The 22,151-nt window shown below is 37.4% G+C and overlaps 1 protein-coding gene and 1 pseudogene across 8 annotated transcripts in view; one reads left to right on the top strand and one right to left on the bottom strand.

Moving 5' to 3' along the window:
- The window catches only part of DZIP3 (DAZ interacting zinc finger protein 3), a 175,845-nt gene that overhangs the window by 57,302 nt on the left and 96,392 nt on the right, over positions 1 to 22,151 (bottom strand). For 4 of the 8 annotated variants that reach the window (XR_007908893.2, XR_011388347.1, XR_011388351.1 and 1 more), the window contains exons 35-36: positions 9,556 to 9,701; positions 8,832 to 9,160 (exon numbers count right to left, since the gene is read on the bottom strand). The gene's annotated coding sequence lies outside the window, so the exon portion shown is untranslated. Of the gene's footprint in view, positions 1 to 8,831; positions 9,161 to 9,555; positions 11,141 to 19,251; positions 19,345 to 22,151 lie in introns of all 8 variants that reach the window. The other 4 variants (XR_007908895.2, XR_007908898.2, XR_011388348.1 and 1 more) reach the window with 4 other exon arrangements.
- LOC100353944 (dnaJ homolog subfamily A member 1 pseudogene) lies at positions 14,358 to 15,461 on the top strand (annotated as a pseudogene).

Below are 22,151 nucleotides of genomic sequence, written 5' to 3'. Positions count from 1 at the left end.
ACTACTAGACTTTTTATAACCTGCATCACTATTAACTATATCCATAAGCCCTTCCATGTCAGAGGGATGATTAAGATAAATTATCGATGTCTAAGTAGAATTAAGTAGGTACCACTCTTGGCCAAAGTAAAACAAAGAACTCATGATCAGAGGACAGCATTAAAGTGAACTTGAGAAATCACTTGGGCTCAAACATGTCTAAATCATGTGTTTGATTTATAAATGTCTGTGTTTCACTGACTTCAGAATCAGCCCTTAAGGCACTCAGATCTGGCTGAAAAGCCGATGAGAGCATTTCAAGCATAGAAATCCAAGACACTGTGGCAAAAAATGATCTTCATAAAAGATCTCTGTTTTACCCTAGTGAAAAGAAGGGGCCATCAAAGAAGGATGTACTTTTCTCTGAAGGGAGGAGAGAACTTCCACTTTGCTTATGGCCTTGTCTAAATACTGACAGAGTTTGTGGATTCAGAAGGTTTCCATAGCCTTGGCAGTTCATGTCAAGAGCCTCGAGTGATCACTGACATCATAAATAAGAGTGTTGATTATTAAATCAACAACAGGAGTCACTGTGCACTTACTCCCCATGTAGGACCTCTGTCCTTAATGAGTTGTACTATGAGAATTAATTCTAAAACTTGTTTTCAAACAGTACTTTATACTTTGTGTTTCTGTGTGGTTGCAAATTGTGGAAATCTTAGTGTAGAGTTGGTCTTCTGTATAAAAAGTTAATTAAAAATGAATCTTAATGAAGAATGGGATGGGAGAGGGAGCAGGAGGTGGGATGGGAGTAGGCGTGGGAGGGTAGGTATGGGGGGAAGAACCACTGTATTCCTAAAGCTGTACCTATGAAATTTGTATTCATTAAATAAAAGCTTTCTTAAAAAATAAATAAAAGTCTGTGTTTGCAAAAAGACATCTATAAATGTCTATGTGTACTGATCATTGACCTAATATCTTAAACCGCTTGATTTATTAGAAATCATACTAGACAGTTTGCCATGAGTCTTGAAAAACTGGGGCAAAATAAGTGTAAGTGCCAGGGAGGGGCTGGCACTGTGGCGTAGCAGATAAAGCTGCCGCCTGCAGTGCCACCATCCCATATGGGTGCCAGTTCAAGTCCTGGCTGCTGCACTTCAAATCCAGCTCTCTACTATGCCCTGGGAAAGCAGTAGAGGATGGCCCAAGTGCTTGGGACCCTGCACTCATGTGGGAGACCCAGAAGAAGCTCCTGGCTCCTGGCTCCTGGCTTCGGATCAGCCTAGCTCCAGCCATTGCTGCTAACTGGGGAGTGAACCAGCAGACAGAAGACCTCCCTCTCTCTCTCTCTGCCTCTCCTCTCACTGTGGAACTCTGACTTTCAAATAAATACATAAATCTTTAAAAAATATAAGTGCCAGTTATTTTCTTGAATCTTATTTTTAAGTGTATAACAGAATTAATATAGTTACTTTTATGTATTGCAGGAATAAGTGCCAAAGAACATAAAACTGTACCAGCCTCACTGATAAGAGAATAACAGTGTTGAAATCTCTTTCTCAACTATAAATTTGTTCATTACAGGTGGATTTTAGACTAAATTCAAGCCTAATTGTCTTAGAAAAATGGTTAGCTTAAAGATAACTGATGAAGATAAAGTTCTGTTGTGATCCTAAGATGGGTAGCTGAGACTACCACCTGGTTTCGAATCACAGCTAGATCTAGCCCTTTCCATGAAAACTGAATCTTCTGCAAAAATTTCTCCGTTTGGGATACACTTCACACCTTAAATGATCTCTAACCAACAGGAAAAATACCACTGTGAAACTGGAAATTAAACCTCGCTCCCCTGGGCAACTCTGAGTTCAATGACAAGACCTTGATTTAGAGTGTTTAGATCAGAACAACTTGAGTGACCATGGAATATAATTGGAAGCATCTAGCATTAATAAAGAATGACAGTGAACAAAAAGCACTGGGCTTGGCTGAAGCCTTGATAAAATTTCCTGTGGTTACTGGCTTGTATATATGACTCTAGTTCAATGCTTTTTTTAATGAATACTTTATTTTATGATTTAATTGTCTGTGATATCACAAGGTCTTTGGCCTTAGGGCTTGTTGACAGAATTCTATTGCTATACCATAGCTGATATTTTCCTGTAAAATGATCAAGGGATCTTTTCTCATTGGCTATTTCTGAAATAAAATAAAGTTACATATTAGAGATAATTGGGGGCTTATAAACAGGCTTGAAAGAAATATATGTCAGATGATCAAAATGAACTCAAATGCATACAGCATACATTATGACCCTAGGGACAGGGGATGCTCTGTACTTCATAGTTAGATGTGCTGAGCTCTCATGCAAGATTTAACAGGCTATACTAATTGTTAAGTAATCTGGGGCAAGTTATTAACTCTGTAAGTTTCAGTTTCTTGTCTGCTTGAATATATGAGGGTACTTCAAAAGTTCATGGAAAAATGGAATGATCAGTTTATTTTGGTATAAAAAATTTTGAAATCAACTCATAGTTTTTGATAATATGCATTTCCATGTAATTTTCTGAAGACTCTTCATAGAATACACTAAGGGGATTATTGTGAGATTTAAATGTCACATACATATGAGAAATTTAATATGTTAGCTTTATTCCTATTATTATTAATGTTATTATTTCTCACTTCAGCTTTATGAGGGCATTTCCCATTTTTAAAATAAGATAAATATTGTTTCTAAGAGTTAAATAACATGAGGCTGACATTGTGACATAGTGGGTTAAGATGCTGCCTGCGACATGGAAAGCCAAGACACTCTGAAAAAAAAAAAAAGAAGACCTAAATTAAAGATCTCTGAGAGTGAGATCCCAGTGGAAAGAACGGGGCCATCAAAGAAGGAGGTACCTTTCTCTGAAGGGAGGAGAGAACTTCCACTTTGACTATGACCCTGTTGGAATAAGATCGAAGTCGGCGAACTCAAAAGGCTTCCATAGCCTTGGCAACTCATGACTAGAGCCTAGGGAGATTACTGATGCCATAAACAAGAGTGTCAAATTGTTAAGTCAACAACAGGAGTCACTGTGTACTTACTTCTCATGTGGGATCTGTCCTTAATGTGTTGTCCAATGTGAAGTAATGTTATAACTAGTACTGAAACAGTATTTTACACTTTGTGTTTCTGTGTGGGTGCAGACTGATGAAATCTTTACTTAATATATACTGAATCGATCTTCTGTATATAAAGAGAATTGAAAATGAATCTTGATGTGAATGGAATGGGAGAGGGAGCGTGAGATGGGAGGGGTGTGAGTGGGAGGGAAATTATGGGGGGGGGGAGCCATTGTAATCCATAAACTGTACTTTGGAAATTTATATTTACTAAATAAAAAAAAATAATCAAAAAAAAAAAAGATGCTGCCTGCGAAACCAGCATCCCATATGGGTGCTGGTTGAAGTCCTGACTGCTCTACTTCTCAGACATCTCCCTACTAATGCACCTGGGAAAGCAGTAGAAGACGGCTCAAGTGCTTGGGTCCCTGCACCCATGTGGGAGATCCAGAAGAAGCTCCTGGCTGCTGATGCCATCTGGGGAGTAAACCAGTAGATGGAGGATTCTCTCTCTCTCTCTCCCCCTCTGTGTGTGTGTGTGTGTGCGCGCACGTGTATGTATGTGTGTGTATAACTCTGCCTATCAAATAAATAAAAATAAATCCTAAAAAAAGTTAAATATCATGAGGCCACGCAGCAGATTCAGCCTCTACCTATGATGCCAGGATCCCATATGAGCACTGCTTCGAGCCTCTGCTGCTCCTTTTGAGTCATCTCCCTTCTGATAGCCTGGGAAGGCAGTGGAAGATGCCCAAGTGCTTGGGCCCTTTCCACCCTTGAGGGAGGCTCAGATTTCTGGGCTCCTGGATTTGGATTAGCCCAGCCCTGCCCATTGTGGTCTTCTGGTGGAGTGAACCAGTGGATGAAAGATATTCTCTCTCTCTCTCTCTCTTCCCTCCTTCCCACTCCTATCTCTCCCTCTCTCTCTCTGTAATGCTGTCTTTCAGGTAAAATAAATAAATATTTTCAAAAAGGTAATAACATTCCCAAAGTCACAAAAATTCGGTTGCAGTTATCCATACCTACAACTCATATGAACAAAGTAAAGCAATATTTTGCCTGTATGTAGAAATCTAAGTGTGTTAGCATTATTTTTGCCTTTTAGGAAGACAGGATCCATAACCACTAACATTTGGGCACCTGTTCAGGTAAGTCACTGTCTCAGTCCATCTATTTTTATTACTATAGTGGAGTACCTCAGGTAGGCTAACTTCACAAAGTAGCGTTTATTTAGCTCACAGTTATGGCTGCTTAACATCCAAATAGCATCGTGCATGCTGTTGGGAGGATCTCCCCTTGACTGCGTAATTTCATGGCCGATGGAAATGGTGACAGCGTGTACAGGAGGAAGAACAAAACAGAAAGCCAGAGAAACACAGGGCTTCCATAATCTCTTCTGAGGGCACACCTGCAATTGACCTAAAAATCTCTCACTAGTCTCTGCCTCTTAAAGGACTCATCATCTCCCAGAACAACACTAAGGACCAAACTCCCAGCACATGAACATCTGGGGGACAAACAACATCTAAATCCTGGCAGTCAGGATCCAGAAGATGGTCATGGATAACATGCTGAGCCCATAGCACAGAACTGTCTCAGGACAAGTCCTCCTCCAGTAAAGCCCACTGGTCCAAGAACCACAATGTCCCGCACACTCAACATCTATAGAACTTTCCAGTGACTCTCTATTTTACTACACAGACAGCGGAAGATCTTCCAATATGAACAAGGGAGAACCAAGTGACTAAATGACCAAAAATGAGCCCTGGTAAAATAGACAACTCGAGGAAGTTTACTCAACAATAAATTATGTATGAGTATAGCATGAGAATATTTATGTGAGGGAGAAATTAACAATGACAAGTGTCGCTCCCCGTCTTTGTGGAGGAGCAACACTGAACCCTGCGCTGTTCTTTCTGTCTGCTCGGCCCTCCCCGGGTTTGCTGCTGGTTCTTCCCGGGTTGGCTACTATCCCTTCCACCTCCGTGGAAGGGCAGTTCCCCCTGGCCACATTCCCCACTTCCGCAGGGGAGCGGCACACCGCCGGCCGGTTCTCTCGGGGGCTGCACAGGTGTTCCCTCAGATGTTCCCCTTAGATGTTCCTGGTGCATGCCGTCTCTCTCCTCCTTTATAGTCCTCCTCCGCCAATCCTAACTCGGCTGCCCACACGCCGAGTACGCTGCTCTCCAATCAGGAGCAGGTCCTACAGTTTATTGGTTGAACTGGAGGCAGCTGCGTAGAAGCTGTTTTCTCCTCTCCCAGCGCCATATTGTGGGAGAGCAGATGCATAGAATAAGTCTTAATTCCAGTAACTCAGTCTAGTCCGGGTTGCTCCCCACAGACAAGCTACAACAAAAATGTAAGAAATTTTATGTATTTGCACAGAAAATATGATGGAAAGATGCGTATGTGGAGTGTAATCAAGTGGGATCTCCACTCTCTATAAGAGCTTGGTTCTTTGATAGAGTGGTAGTTAAAGCACAGCTTCTAGATGCAGGTCGGCCAACTTCCAGTGCTGTTTTGCCACTTACTTCTTTCATGTGCTTAAGAGAATTGCATAATTTCTTTATGCTTCAGTCTTCTCATATGTAAAATAAGAATAGTACTAACAAATATCACATAGACTGTTAAAAAAATTAAATGGGTTAGTGGATGAGTGTATGTAAAATGCCACAGAAATATTAGCTTTAATTGTTTATGTAATTAAAATATTTTAAGTATTATTTCATAAAATACCAATTCAGAGCCTACTACCTAGTAAGTGCTTTATAGTGTTATTTATCTCACCAGTGATGACATTTCAAAAATATTGCCCTGTCATTGACATTAATCTTTCCTTTCTCTTCTATACCAAATCACATCTTTTTCTACTGAAAACAGTAGTGAATCTGGCAGAATAAGGACTTTATCAAAAGCAAAGAAACCAAGTACGAAGAAGGGGAGCTGTGCCAGGAATCTGTCCATTTATCATCCCTTAAAAGATAAAGAAGACACTTCTGAAACGTTAACTTATGGGCCTAGAATTCTAAATTACATCATCTATAAATCTAAGCTCCCCTTGAGTGAGACTTACATGTGAGCATGTAAGCTAAAGAATAATGGTGTTATTTATCTGCTAAAGCCCCATGTATGGCAGAGATCCCAGAATTAACACTGACAATCATTACTGCTCAAGAAGCACTGACTACTCTAAATCAATTCCATGTATTCTGTCTGGTGACAATCTCACTAGTATAATTTGGACAGGAAATAAGAATACCATTAACAGCAAATTCTCTAGTCATAGTTTGTTTTTCTGGCTTTGGGTGGATTTTAAAGCAGTAGCATTTTCTCTCTCCAGAAAAAAAAAAAACCAAAACTGTGGGTAGAGGATTTTTTAAAGTATTCATTGATGTTATTTAGCTCCATCTTTCCTCCTGCAAGAATTTAATATACCGCAGTGGTTGAAAGGTAGGTTCTATAGTGTCAGGAGGAAATTGAAATTGTTAAAATCGATTAAGAATTTTTTTTCATTTTATATTAAACAATCTAGCTAGTGGCTGGAAGAGAGTGAGGTGTGATTCTTTTTAATCACTTTCTCCTGTAGAAGAAATACATTTTCTAATGATGTTAAGAGAAAAAAATACATCAAATGAAGGTCAGACAAAATCGAGCATATTCTAAATCACCTAGTAATTGTTAAAGAATCACCTCAGTAGAGGGAAGAATAACAATAATTTACTTTAAAATTCAAAATTAAATAACAGCACATAACAAAAAAAAATCTTAATGTTCCAAATAAAAAGGTGTTATAACTGTCAATAAAAGTATAGAAAGTCTAAAACAAGAGAGCTAGAAATGTGCCTGAGTTTTGATATTCTAAAAAGCAATTTGTGAGTGGTTTTACTCTAGAAAGAGAAAGCTCTGTAGCAGAGTGGTTGCTATAGACAAAACCCCCCAGAGTATGCATTTTGGACAGTTTGCTTTCTGAAGCAATACCCTGTTATGTACTATGGAGAGAAAGATCAACATAATTAAACTCACTTTTCTGGAGTGTTGAAAAATCTACTTGGAGAACTATAGTCAACCAAAGACAGGAAGTGAAATGAGATCAGAGCAAATTCAGATATAAAAGCAAATATTTCTGTTCAGATTTTAGGCAACACTGTAGTTAGTGATTGAGTGACAAGAACAGAGAAGACATAAGTTCTAGTCTTGGCTCTGCCACTAAGCATTTTTTATTTTTGAACAAGTTACTTAAAGCCCCTGAGTTCCAGGCCTCTACCATAGAAGAGTAAAGACAGGGGGAAAAAGCATGAGCAAAACTTAAGGAAGCAAATGCTGCCCTGCTACATGCAAGGCAATTTTTCTTTCATATTTGATGTATTCTAAGAGATTCATAGTTGAGTATATGAATCTCTCTATATAAATATATATATGCATATATATATATATATGAATCTCTCTCTCTCTCTCTCTCTCTCACACACACACACAGGATTTTCTGAAAATAAAGTAAAATCTCTTCCTTCTAGGAGTTTATTGTCTGGTAGAGAAGAAAAGCTTTGAAAACTTAAGTATGTGGAAGGTGCTTAATTACACTGAATTGAATCCAGAGTTTCATACTAGTTCATTCACCATTATTTCTGTTATCACTGAGGTACATACAGGGATGTTATAGGAGTGACTATAAAATGGAAAAAAATAGTTGCCTTGACAATAGGCTATGTGCCTCATTGTACTTAAATACAAGTTAAAATGAGACAACACCTTCATTTATTAGATTGCTAAGGATTGAAACAAAAGTTTTATCCAGTGCTAATGTGAATATGTAAGGAAATGGGCACTTTCACATATTGCTGCTGGGTTTGGAACTGATTTTACATTTTCCATAATAACAACCTGACTACATGATTCTAAAAAGTTCTTTAATAAAGATATTTGCTTCAAATCAATAATCTCATTTCTAGCAATTTCTCCTCAGGGAAAAATTGGACAAGATCTCAAAATATTTACAAGACTGTTCCTGTAGCAATATTTAAAATAGTAGAAAAATATGAACCTAAAACTAAATATCTAGTAGTAATTAAATAAATTTAAAGCATAAATAAGGTAAAATACCAGAAAGCTATTAAAAATAAAGATAAGCATGAAATTGTTTTTGCAAGCTAATCTGGATGTCTCTGGATGATAACATTTGGGGTGATTATAAATTTATTTTTTCTTTTATCTGTTTCTAAAATTTTCTACAACTGATTAAACAATTTTTTTAACCACAAAAGAGCTATAGTAAAGATGAGAAACAATTTAAGTGAAGTGATTGGTACTATGTCTCTAACATAGTTGGCTTTCAATTATTAGGAATACTTGTTTTCTTATCAATTAGGTGGATGTGTGACCAAGTGGGCTCAAGTTTAGAAGAGAAGGATAAAAATGGGATTTATGCCACCATTGGGCTTAAATTACTCTGTTAAAACATTTTTTAAATATTTGTAAAGGATTTTTTACTTACTTATGAAAATGTTAATTCTTGTTATAACTTTTGTTTCAAAGGAATGTTTGCCTGCTCTTGGACTTTTTGTTTTGTTTTTTTTTTTGTTTTTGTTTTTGTTTTTTTTTCTTGCAATGGGACTATAGGAAGGCAAACAGGAAGCCACAACATGCATTAGTTACCTATAACCATTTTCTTTCATGATTTTTCTTATATTTATCTCTCATAATCACTATGACAAAGAACTCTATAGCTAATGTGAAGTTTAAAAACATACATTTTAGGCTGGCGCCGTGGCTCACTAAGCTAATCCTCCGCCTGTGGCGCCGGCACACCGGGTTTTAGTCCTGGTCAGGTCGCCGGATTCTGTCCCAGTTGCTCCTCTTCCAGGCCAGCTCTCTGCTGTGGTCCGGGAGTGCAGTGGAGGATGGCCCAAGTGCTTGGGCCCTGCACCCCATGGGAGACCAGGAGAAGCGCCTGGCTCCTGCCTTCGAATCAGCGCCTTGCGCCAGCCACAGCGCGCCGGCCATGGCGGCCACTGGAGCGTGAACCAACGGCAAAAGGAAGACCTTTCTTTCTGTCTCTCTCTCTCACTGTCCACTCTGCCTGTCAAAAAAACAAAACAAAAAAAAACAAAAAAACAAAACAAAAAAAAAACAACATACATTTTAGAAAATATTTGGTATTTGAACATTATTGTCAGTAGTCTTAGAATCTTAATTAAGAATGCTTAGATAGTATATCCCTACATAATGGTGAATCACATTTAGAAATGAGTAATTTTTTAAAGCATAGTTGACTCCAGGCATATTCAAAACGCCAGTAGGTCATAGAATATCATCTTTTTGTCAGATTTATCCTATTTCTGTTGCCAATCATATAGAGGAAGTTTTAAAACTTACCCATGATTTTATTTCATACAAACTAGTAAGAAAGTAATATTTGACACTTTGATTTCCCAAGTCAATGAAAGAGAGTTTTTGTTTAATTTTTCTCTTTACCCTTTCCAACTGCAGTAGTAGCCTTTGTGATGTCACGTCACTATAGACTCGAAGCTTGGCCCAGGAAGCAGATGATGGCTACAGTTTCTGAGCTCTTCAGTCTGGTCTCAGCAAAGCTAGCATCACAGATACATGATTCACTTATGCTGTCCTCGACAGAAAGAAAATTAACATTGGAGTCAAACTGTCCTACATTTAAGTCTTCGGTGTCTTCACATTAGATTTCTTTAGTTAAAATTTGGACAATAATTCCCACCTTGCAGATAGTTTTGGGTACTATATGAGGTGAAGAATAAGTGATGTAAAAGTTCTGGAACATAGAGATGAAAAAGCACTTCCTTTCTTTAAGCACTCCCTTTCTTCTCCACACTCCAGGCTGATGCTCTTGTATTGTCACTGAGTACCCAGCCACCTTGTCCCTCTTGAGGGTCAAGTTGGCACTGAACCAATGGGTCCTCTGGGAGTCTCCTGCCCAACAGGACTATGTTCTTGGTGATATGCTAATTGCTTGGTCCAGTGGTATATAGAAATGTGTATTCACATCTGTGTCTTAATTCCTCTCGTTGAATATGCACCTATTTATCACAGGATGACAATGACAATTTTTTGCAGAAAGAAATGTTTCTGATTTACATATGTGTGGCTGATGCATGAACTGGATTTTATAAATCACTTTGTCATCACCACCAAAAATGCCCTCTAGCCATATTAAAAAGAGCCTGTGACAAGGGGCCTATCAAATTGAATGGAAAGGCCATAAAACCATCAGTTCATTTGACATAAAACTGATATATGATGTGATAATGCTTCAAGTAGAACCTGAGACCCCATTTATCACACAGGCTGCTCTACTACCAGGTTCTGAGTTGTGTGCAAATGAAACCATTATATGATACTCTGCAGATTGCTATCCCCAGTCAATACTGGGACCTACAAAGCAGAAAATGTTCCCACTGAAAATTCATTTTGTTCATTAATGAACTTTCCAAGGGAGAAACTTACATGAGGAAAAGGTCACCCAGTCTCTTGGGGATACAATGTCCACCCATGTAAAATGTCAGGCTAGATCCATATTTCTCCCTAAAAGAAGTGTATCAGACTCACCCTCCTAGTGTACCAACGGAGTTCAGGGGCTAGGTTCCCATTTAAGGGTCAGGACCCAGGAATCCTCAGCCTCAAAAAGATCCTTAGGTGATCCGGATGCTCCCTATGGTTTAGGTATTCTACTCAATGTCAACTCAAGACAGACAGTGTCAGCATTAGCTGGGGACGTATCAGTACTCAACTGAGACCTGCTGAATCAGAATCTGAATTTTAACAAGATCCCCAGTGGTTTAATGTACAGTAAAATATGAGTGGCATTAAAGCAGTGTTTCATAGCCTTGGTTCCATATTAACATCTTTTGAGAAGCTGTGCCATTGACTCAAATCAAAATCTCTGGGATTGAGAACTCAGTCTCCTCAGGTGAAGCTAATGTGTAGCGAAAGTTGAGACTCATCAACTTAGAACCCCTTTTACAGGTTTTACCTGAGGCTTCATCTGCAGTCTTGACAGGGGAATTTGCACAGAGGCTTAAAGGAAACACTTTAAACAACAGCAAAAAGGAGAGAAGTATTACTACTGTGTTCCTTCTTTATGTCAGTTATTCTGTTACATTTGAAGACAACACTGTCAAGTAAGAAATGTTAAGTATTTTTAAAATGAGAAAACTAAGACTTAGAAAGGTAGTGTTTTGCCCAAGATTATGTAGCTTCTAAGTGGTGTTCTTTAATGACAAAGCCAAAGTTCTATTATATTACCCTCACATCCATGTGAACAAATGCCCCTCTCTGTGCCTCCCAGGAAATATTAGGGTTTTTTTGGTTTTGTGTTTTCAAATGTCAGCAGTTTCAGGAGTGATAGTATTAAGGTGATTATTCTTTCCAGGATCATTTTGTGAATATCATGAGAACAGACTGTGGGGAAATATTCACACTCAAAGCTGCTTCAGAATAGAATTAGTAGAAATTTAAAGACCAAAACCAACCAGGTGATAGTCCTGGATAGGAATTTGTCTTTGTGTCCTTGCTCTGTTTGAGTAATATAACTTTAAGATATAGCGATCATCCTTCTATGTGAAATTTAGTGCTCATTTTTAAAACAACTTTATTGGGGGTATTATTGACATTCAATAAACTACATCTACTTAAAGCAAATGATATGCTAAGTGTTGCATATGTATATACTCCTGAAATCAACACAATGAAGATTATGAATGCCTGTTACCCCTCCTTCCTAAGTTTCTTCATACTTTTTTTAATTCAAAGATAAGTTTATTTTGATGCAAACAAATTTGAAATTCATGCATAGTTACTTCATGATATGCATTTTTTTGCGGGGATGCAGGATGGTTTATTTATTTTTTTATTTTGGAAAATGTATTTTTTAATTTTTTCCCAGAAATCTTTTATTTAAGGCATACAAACTTCATGTATTTCATAAATATAAATTTAGGTACATAGTGATTCTTCCCATCCTACCCTCCCCTCCCACCCTCACTCCCACCCTTCTTCCTCCTTCCTCTCCTATACCCGTTCTTATTTTTTACTAAGATCTATTTTCAATTAACTTTATACACATAGTTTAACCCTACATTAATTACAGAGTTAAACAAATAGTACTAAAAAAAAAAAAAAAAAGTTCCTCAATAGTCAAGAGAAGGGCTGTTCAAAGTCCTGGCATCTCAAGGTATCAATTTCACTTCTATAGATTACCTTTTAGGTGCTCTACTAGTTACCACAGATCAAGGAGAATATATAGTATTTGTCTTTTAAGGACTGGTACACTTCTTTGTAATAACTCCTTCCTCTACTTCCTTGTATGCTCCTCATCTCCAGGCAACCACTATTTTCTCTGTCAATATAGGTAAGTCCATTTTCTAGAATTATATAGTATATATTCCTTTTTGCCTAGCATTTGTTTGATAAATATAATGATTTTGAGATTCATCCACATGCTGCATATACCAAAATTTCATACTTTTGGTATTTATGTGTTTACGTATTAAGGGATATTCAGATTATTTCCATTTGAGCTTATAATTCTTCTATGAGCATTCATGTATAAGCCTTTAGTAGCTTTATAGCTATGCAAAAATTATTTATTTGGAAGTCAAATAGATAGATAGATAGATAGATAGATAGGGAGAAAGAGAGAAAAAGGGAAAGAGATCTATCTGCTGTTTCACTTCCCAAATGCCTGCAACAGTCAAGTCAGGCCAAAGGTTGGAATTCAATCTGGCTCACCCAATGTGATTGACAGGGAACCAGATACTTGAGCCACAACCTACTACCTCCCAAGGACACATTAGCAGGAAGCTGGATTGGAAACTTAACTAGGACTTAAACCAAAGGACTCACATGGGACATAAGCATTTCAAGTCACAACTTAACTTATGGTTATGTGCTTTCTTTACTTTTGGGGTAATATTTAGGAATGGAATGGATGGGTCATATGGATGGCATATTTTTAACATTTTAAGAAACTCTAGAATTGTTTGCCAACATGGCTTTTTGTATTCCTAAAAGCAGTATATGAGAATTCCATATGCCCCATGTGTGATATGGTTAGTCTTTTTAATTTTAGACATTCTAATAAATGTATTATAGAATCTCATTGTAGTTTTAATTTGCATTTCCCTAATGATGTTGAGTCTTTTCATGTTCTTATTTGAAATATATATATAACTTTGTTGAAGTGTCTATTCAAATTGGCTCCCATATTTTCCATTGAGGTGTTTGTTCTTCTATCATTACATTTTGAGTGTTTTATATACATATGGAATAAATGTGATGTATTTGATTTTCTAAATTTTCTCTTAGTTCATGACTTATCTTTGAAGAGCAGTGTTTTTATTTCAGAAGAAGTCAATTTATTAATTTCTCTGTGGATTTCTTGGTATTGTATCTAAGAAGAACCTAACCTAACTTCTATAATTTTTACAGCTTTAAATTTACAGATCTATGAAAAGACTTAAGGTTTGAGGAAAATGAAATTAAAAGATAATTTTGGCAGAAAAAATTTATGAAATCCATGCATATGATGTGCACTTTGAAGAAAACTGTACATTTATTTCAAGTTTATTTATTTATTATTATTATTTATTTATTTATTTATTTTGACAGGCAGAGTTAGACAGTAAGAGAGAGAGACAGAGCTAAAGGTCTTCCTTCCATTGGTTCACCCCCCAAATGGCCGCTATGCGCCAATCCAAAGCCAGGAGACAGGTGCCTCCTCCTGGTCTCCTATGTGGGTTCAGGGCCCAAGGACTACCTTCCCGGGCCACAGCAGAGAGCGGGACTGGAAGAGGAGCAACTGTGACAGAATCCAGCGTCCCAAATGGGACTAGAACCCGGTGTGCCGGCGCCACAGGCGGAGGATTAGCCTAGTGAGCCGTGGCGTCGGCCTATTTCAAGTTTCTTTGCACTAAAATGAACTAATCTTTTAATTTCATTTTTTCTGTGAATTTTTTGAAATATCCTCATCTAATTCACGTACAAGATATAGACCAAAATGTATTTTAAATGCATATCCAATTGATCCAGCAATTGTTAATACACTTACCCACTGAATTCCTTTCACTATTGCCCAAAATACATCATCCACATATTCATTTCTGGACTTTCATTCCCCAGTCATTGATATATTTTTCCATCTAGACATACTACCTGTCTTGATTAGTATAGCTTCACAAATAGTGTGAGCACAGTAGGCCCCACCCGCTGCCACATACCAGCCTCAGCCCACTCACTTGCTATAGAAAATGATTAAAGAAATCACTTACTATGATGTTTTGGTGGTCAATCCCAAAGCCACTTAAAAAGAATTGAAAAAGGCTTATAGGAAACTAGCCTTGAAGTACCACTCTGATAAGAATCCAAATGAAGGACACAAGCTTAAACAGATTTTTCAAGTTTAGGAAGTTCTCTCTGATGCAAAGAAAAGGGAATTATATGACAAAGAACAAGCAATTAACGAGGGTAGAGCAGGTAGTGATTTTGATTCCCCCATGCACAGCTTCAATAATGTTTCTTGGAGGACGAGGAAGGATGAGAAAGAATGGAGAAGTAAAACTGTATATCAGCCCTCAGTAACCTTAGAAGACTTATAATGGTGTTATAAGAGAACTGGCTCTGCAAAAGTATATAATTTGATACCAATGAGAAGGTCAAGGTGGTAAGAAAGGAGAATTAAAAAGCTGTCTCAGTTGCTGAGTACCTTAAATGCAAATAAGGATTCATGATAGGACCTGGAATGGTTCAGGAAATTCAGTCTGTTTGCAGGGCCACCATGAATGGGTGAATGGATCAGTCCTGAAAGTAGATGCAGAAACAGCAATGGAAGAAAAATAGTTCAAGAGAAGAAAATTCCTGAAGTTCATATTGACAAAGACATGAAAGGTGGCCAGAAGATAACATTCTATGGTGAAGGAGACCAAGAACCTGCACTGGAACCAGGAGGTATTACCATTGCATTGGATCTGGGCGGACCATGCTGTTTTTATTAGTCAAAGACCCTTTTATGATTATGGACACGATCGGTTGAAGCTATATGTGTTGCTTCCAAAAGCCAATATCCACTCTTAACAACTGAACCATAGTTGTCACCTTTCATCCGTGTCAAGCATGGAGATATCAAGAATGTGCTGAATGAGAAGCATCACCTAATCACTGAATTTAAGGTAACCTCCCTGAGAATGACTTTCTTTTTCCTGATAAATGCTCTTTATTGGAAAAACTTGCTGGGAAGAAGGAAGCGGAAGTGCCTGGTGAAATGGGTCAGGTAGAACCTGGTAGACTTTGATGTAAATCAGGAAAGGCAACACCCCAGCAATCGAGAGGCGTATGGAGAGGATGACTGTCATTAGTGTAAATGTCTAAATGGAGCCAGTAGATAGAAGTCACTGCTGGATTTTATATGCAGCAGAGGATGAATGAATGAAGGACTATATCCATAATATGCTTACTATTTGCTATTGTTTTTGTTTTAATGTTCAACTATTGTAGTGTTTTAAAAGTTATATGCAGAATAAAGGCAAATATGAAAGTCCTAACTTTGCCCTCTATATATGATGATTTCAGCTGTCTACATTGACAAGCTTAGACTAAAATGCTAGGTGCATGTATTGACTTCAGTGTATGACCATTAACTTTTAAGCTTATGGAGCTAAAATTGGTAGCTTATGAAATTTAACTTTCAGGCAGAAAAACGTTAACTTGTGGAGAAGTGCTGACCTGTCTAGTTATTTGCATTAAATGGGATTCATTGTGATGCTTCTGTAATTATTCTGTTGCCTCATATCTTACTTGAAGATGACATGATATATAATTAGCATGTGGTACCAGTAAGAGAAATTACTTCTTAAATAATGTTTTGTATTATGCTGCTTCCTGAGGGGTTGCACTTCTAGATTTGCATTCCACCCCCCCCACACACACATACATACACATATATGGGAATACGTTAACCAACCATGGTTACATTTTTTCCCCCTTTGGCCCATATAAGGTCCCAGGTTGTGACTTCTAAAGCTGTATAATTTAGAACTTAAATAGATCTTTATGTGGGAAAATAATTTATGTGTATAATACAGGAAGGTGTTCATTAAAAATACAGGCCTACTTTGAACCATTTGTCTTATGCTCCAAAGCAACTGTAATTTAATGTTGACAGTAAATTATAATAAACAACTTCAATTGTATGTTTAAAAGTGATAAATGTTCACATGCTTAAATCTGGATATCAGAATTTAAGCAATTCTTGAAATGCATGAGTGTCTCCTTAATATACTGATTAACAAAGGAAAAAATGTAGTTTTTAGTGTATAGATATTATACAACTATTTTTATATTTATTGTCAGACAATTCATATATTTTTAATACTATTTGAAGCATACTGCTTTTTAATTTCAATTTCTGATTGTTCATTGCTATTATATAAAATACAGATTTTCATATAATGATCTAGTATCCATATACCTGCTAAACATAGTATATTTGCAGATTTTCTACAAAAACCATAAATCCAACTATGGATAAAGAGGATTTTACTTCTACCTTTCAAAAAGTGGGTGTTGGCAATAGAGCAAGATGGCAACTAAGTAAGAGTCTAAACCAATGGTCTCAACACAGAGACACCAATTTGAACACCTGTCCAAGCATCACTCTACCTTTACAATAATGGGAGAATCCAGGTGAGAAGCCATAGTATCTAGTTTTAGTAAAAAAAAAAAAAAATAAGAAAGGACACATTGAAGTAGGTCAGAAGAAAAGTACCTGTATTACCTCTCCCTCAACTCCAAGCAGCAATGTGAGGAGAGATGACTCCTGCTTGGGGAAAGTAGAGAGAATTTAGTCCAGGCCTTAGCACTGGGTCCACCACTATGAAACTCAGTGCCAAGGAGAGCCCTGTGGCCCCTGTCCCACAGGCCAGTACCAGTAGTCTGAGCTGCTGAACTACATTTGCTAGCTGGCCTTTAGCACACGTCTCCCAGCTGTGGGCAGCATGGCACAGGTGAAGACTCCAACTGTTTAGGTGGGGTAGAAAAGTGAGTATAGACTCACATAATGACCTTACAAAAAGGGAAGTAAATACACAGCATCTGCAGCTCCATCTCTCAATACTAACCCTGATCCAAGAGGGACTTTACTCAGTGGAGAAGGGTTAAGCAAGAGGCCCCTGGCAGTTCTCACTCATGCCACAAATATCTGAGACATTTATAACTAAAGAACCCAGCATAATGTGTTCCCATTTCAACAACCTCTACATTGCCCTGGAGAGATAGCAGAGCTCACGTAGTCTCCACTCCCAAGATCTTTATGCACCAAGCAATCTTGATACCCTGCACAACTAGTGTCCTGGGAAGCAGCTGAACATCTGTTCCCAGTGGTGCCCCAATAGGGAAACCTGTTGAAATGAAATGGACACTATGAGAAACAGTGACTTGATCAGCTCTTGTCCTGACGGTTGATGTACAATGTAATACTTTATCCATTTTAGTATTTTTTTTTGTTCTAGTAACATTGGTTGAACTCTGTAATTGACACACAATTATTCTTAGGTGTTTAAATTTTATATGAAAAGTGATCCCTGTTAGGAATTTGGAAAACATTATGCTGAGTGAAATAAGCCAATCCCAAAGGGACAAATACCACTTGTCCTCCTTGATAGGTGACAACTAACTGAGCACCAAAAAGGAAACCTGTTAAAGTGAAATGAACACTATGAGAAGCGGTGACTTGATCAGCCCTCACCCTGACTGTTGATGAGCAACTTAATATGTTATCCCTCTTAGTATTTTTTTTGTTTGTTCTACTTAATACTTTTGGTTGAATACTGTAATCAATACACAATTCTTCTTAAGTGCTGAAACTTAACTGAAAAGTGATCGCTGTTAAATATAAGAGTGGGAATAAGAGAGGGAAGAGATGTGCAATTCGGGACATGCTCAAGCTGACTTACCTCAAACGGTAGAGTTAGAAACATACCAGGGGATTCCAATTCAATCCCATCAAGGTGGCATGTACCAATGCCATCTCACTAGTCCCAGTGATCACTTTCTGTTCACAATTGATCATAATGATAGGACTAAGAACCAAAGGGATCACATAAACAAGAAGTGTCTGCAAATACTAGCTGATAGAATAAAAAAGGGAGAGAACGATCCAACATAGGAAGTGAGATACACAGAAGACCCATAGAATGGCAGATGTCCTAAATAGCACTCTGGCCTCAGAATCAGCCCTTAAGGCATGCAGATCAGACTGAAAAGCCCATGAGAGTATTTCAGGCATGGAAAGCCAAGACACTCTGGGGAAAAAAAAAAAAAAAACCTAAAGGAAAGATCTCCGCGAGTGAGATCCCAGTGGAAAGAATGCGTCATCAAAGAAGGAGGTACCTTTCTCTGAGGGGAGGAGAGAACTTCCACTTTGACCATCGCCTTGTCTAAATATGATCAGAGTCAGTGAACTCAGGGGGCTATCATAGCCTTGGCAGCTCATGACAAGAGCCTAGGGTGATTACTGAGGCCATAAACAAGACTGTCAAATTGTTAAGTCAACAACAGGAGTCACTGTGCACTTACTCCTCATGTAGGATCTTTGTCCTTAGTGTTCTGTACATTGAGATTTAATGCTATAACTAGTACTCAAACAGTATTTTTCACTTTATGTTTCTGTGTGGGAGCAAACTGTTGAAATCTTTACTTAATGTATGCTAAACTGATCTTCTGTATATAAAGAGAAACGAAAATAAATCTTGATGTGAATGAAAGGGGAGAGGGAGTGGGAAAGGGGAGGGTTGTGGGTGGGAGGGAGGTTATGGGGGGGAAGCCATTGTAATCCATAAGCTGTACTTTGGAAATTTATATTCATTAAATAAAAGTTTTAAAAAAAAGAAATCAATAGATGAAATGAAAATACAGCTGAGAGCTTCACCAATAGAATTGAGTAAGCAGAAGAAAACCCTTCTGACTTTTCGAAATGACCCATTCAGACAAAAAAGAAAGGAAAATTAAAAACAATGAAGAGAGCCTTCAAGACGTATGAGACAAAATTTAGCAAGCAGGAATTCTCATGATTGGGGCTCCAGAAGGAGAAGAGAAGGAGGAAGGCATTCAATAATCTTTTTTATAAAATACAGTGGCTAATTTCCAAACCTTGGGAAATATGTGCACATCCAGGTCCAGAAATCCAAAGTTCTTCTAATAGATTTGATTGAAAAGGGTCCTCTAAGAGGCATATTTGTCAATCTGTAAGAAAACAACACAAATGGAATTCTAAAAACAGCACGAGAAATGTTTCAGATCATTTATATGGGAATCTCCATTAGACTTCTCAGAAGTAGCATTACAGTCCAGGAGAGAATGGTAAGAAGTATTCAAAGAACTGAAGAAAAATTGCCAGCCAAGATTAGAATATTCAGTAAGGCTATCCTTCAGAAATAAAGGAGAAATAAAGGATCTTCCATTATAAGCAAAAAATGAAGGAATTCAGGACTACCAGATTGGCCCTACAATAAACGTTTGAGGGAGTCCTACGTTAGAGACAAAATTGTGATAACACACAAAAGTATGAGTCCCAACAGTAGTGCAGATGCACAAAAGAAGAAAAATCAAATGACTCATTTTATTTTTACTTTTTTCTGGATTTGAGTTTTCTAAGTACTTTTTCAGTTGTATTAATCAAGGCCATAGTTATGTAATTTTTTAAAAAAATATTTTTTTATTTATTTGAAAGGCAGAGTTACAGAGAGGCAGAGGCAGAGAGAAAGAGAGGGAGACAGAGAGAGACAGAGAGACAGAGAGAGAAACTTTCATCTGCTGGTTCACTCCCCAAATGCCTGCATGGTTGGAGCTGGGCCAATCTGAAGCCAGCAGTCAGGAGCCTCCTCCAGGTCTACCATGTGAGTATAGGGTTCCAAGGACTTGGGCCATCTTCTACTGCTTTCCCAGGCCATAGCAGAGAGCTGGATCAGAAGTGGATCAGCCAGGACTTGTACCAGCGCCCACATGGGATGCCAGAACTGCAGGGGGCAGCTTTACCATCTACACCACAGCTCTGGACCCTAATTTTTTATTTTAGTCATTTGGTTTTGATATCAAAGTTAGTCTGCCAAAGTAAGTTGGAAAGTATGATCTTCCCTTATTTCCTGAAAGAATATATTATGGTGTTATTATTTCTTCTTCAAATGTTTAGTACATGTCACAGGTGAAGCAGTTTAGGCCTTCTGTCATCTCTGTGGGAAGATTTCAAAAATTAATTTTTTAAATACTTATGGTATTATTCATTTTTTCCCTTTCTGAGTTAGTTTTCTGACTTCATGTTTTTGACAAAATATGTGCATTTCATATAAATTGCCAAAATTGTTGGCATAAAATTGGCAAATTATTGGCACAAAATTATTTAATATCCTTAAAAATTTTAAAGTAGAGCTACCATATGATGTCTCATTGGGTATATATCCAAAGAAAATTATAACGGTATGTTTAAGACACATCTACACTCACATGTTTATCACCATTTAGAATGTCTAAGATATAGAATCAACCTAAATGTTCATCACAGATGGAAGGACAAAGGATATGTAGTACATATACAGACTGGAATATTATTCAGCCATAAAAGCTATGAAACCCCATGCTTACAACAACATGAATGAATGCAGAGAATTTTGTTAGTTGAAGTAAACTAGGTACAGAAAGAGAATTACTGCATGATCTTACTCATATGTGGAATCTAAAAAAATTTTTTTCATAAATGTTGAGAGTAGAACAGTAGTTACCAGAGGCTGGAGAGGGGCATGGTTGAAGATGAGCAGTTAGGAAAGACACAATGCAGTGCCAGCATCCCATATGAGTACCAGTTCATGTCCCAGTTGCTTCTCTTCCAATCCAGCATCTGCTGTGGCCTGGTAAGGTAGGCAGAGGATGGCCGGAGTGCTTGGGTCCCTGTGCTCACGTGAGAGACCTGGAGGAGGTTCCTGGCTCCTGATCAGCCCAGCTGCGGCCACTGCGGCTATTTGGGGAGGGAATCATCAGGTGGAGGAACTTTCTCTCTGTCTCTCCCTGTCTGTAACTCTGCCTCTCAAACAAATGAGTAAATCTTTAAAAAACCACATTGTACTCTATAAATACATATAATTGTGTCAAAAGTAAATAAAACTAAAAAAATCCTCCTCCCCAAATTCATATCTTATATTTCTTTTTAAATTTATTTCACTGCTTAAAACTTTCAATACAAGGTTGAGTATATCTCTTTGCCTTGTTTCTGAACATAGTCAAAAAGAATTCAGTTTTTATCACTAAATGTTAGTTGTAGTTTTTTTATTTGATAACCATTAGAAAATTGAGTAAATTATTCCATTTCTAGTTTGTTGAGTGTTTTATCAAGAATTGATGTAGACATTTGCTAAATGTTTTTTCTGTATATGTTAAGGTATTTTTTAGACTGTTAATATAATAAATTATACTGATAGATTTTAAAGTACTAACTTAACATTGTATTCCTGGTATAAGCCTCATTTGATTATGAGGCACAATCCTTTTTATATATGCATTAGAATTCAATTTGTTAAAATGTTCAAGTCTTAAAAAACTGGTACTAGAATAACTAGACATCTCCATGCCAAAAAAAAAAAAAAATGTAGACACATCCTTCACAAAAAAACCCTCAAAATATATCATAGACCCAAATTTAAAATGCGAAATATGAAAACCCTAGATGATAATTTGGGAGAAATTCTGGGTGATCTTTGGTGTGGAGATGACTTTTAAAGACACAACCTCAAAAGCACAATCCATTAAATAAATAATTGATGCATTTAACTTCATTAAATTTTAAAGTGTGTGCTCTGTGAAAGATAATGTCAAAAGAATGAGAAAAAAAGTCACAGACAGAGATAACATATATTCTGAAGACATATTTGATTAAGGACTGTTTATCTGAAATATACGAAGATTCTTAAAATTCAACATAAACCCTGAATAAAAATAGTTATAGTATCTGAAGAGACATAGCAATAAGTTATACAGATTGCAAATAAATATATGAAAAGAAG

This window comes from Oryctolagus cuniculus, chromosome 4 (assembly GCF_964237555.1).
Source record: "Oryctolagus cuniculus chromosome 4, mOryCun1.1, whole genome shotgun sequence".
NCBI lineage: Eukaryota > Metazoa > Chordata > Mammalia > Lagomorpha > Leporidae > Oryctolagus > Oryctolagus cuniculus.
Note: the sequence above shows the minus strand (reverse complement) of the source record. Positions and strands in the feature narration are given on the sequence as shown.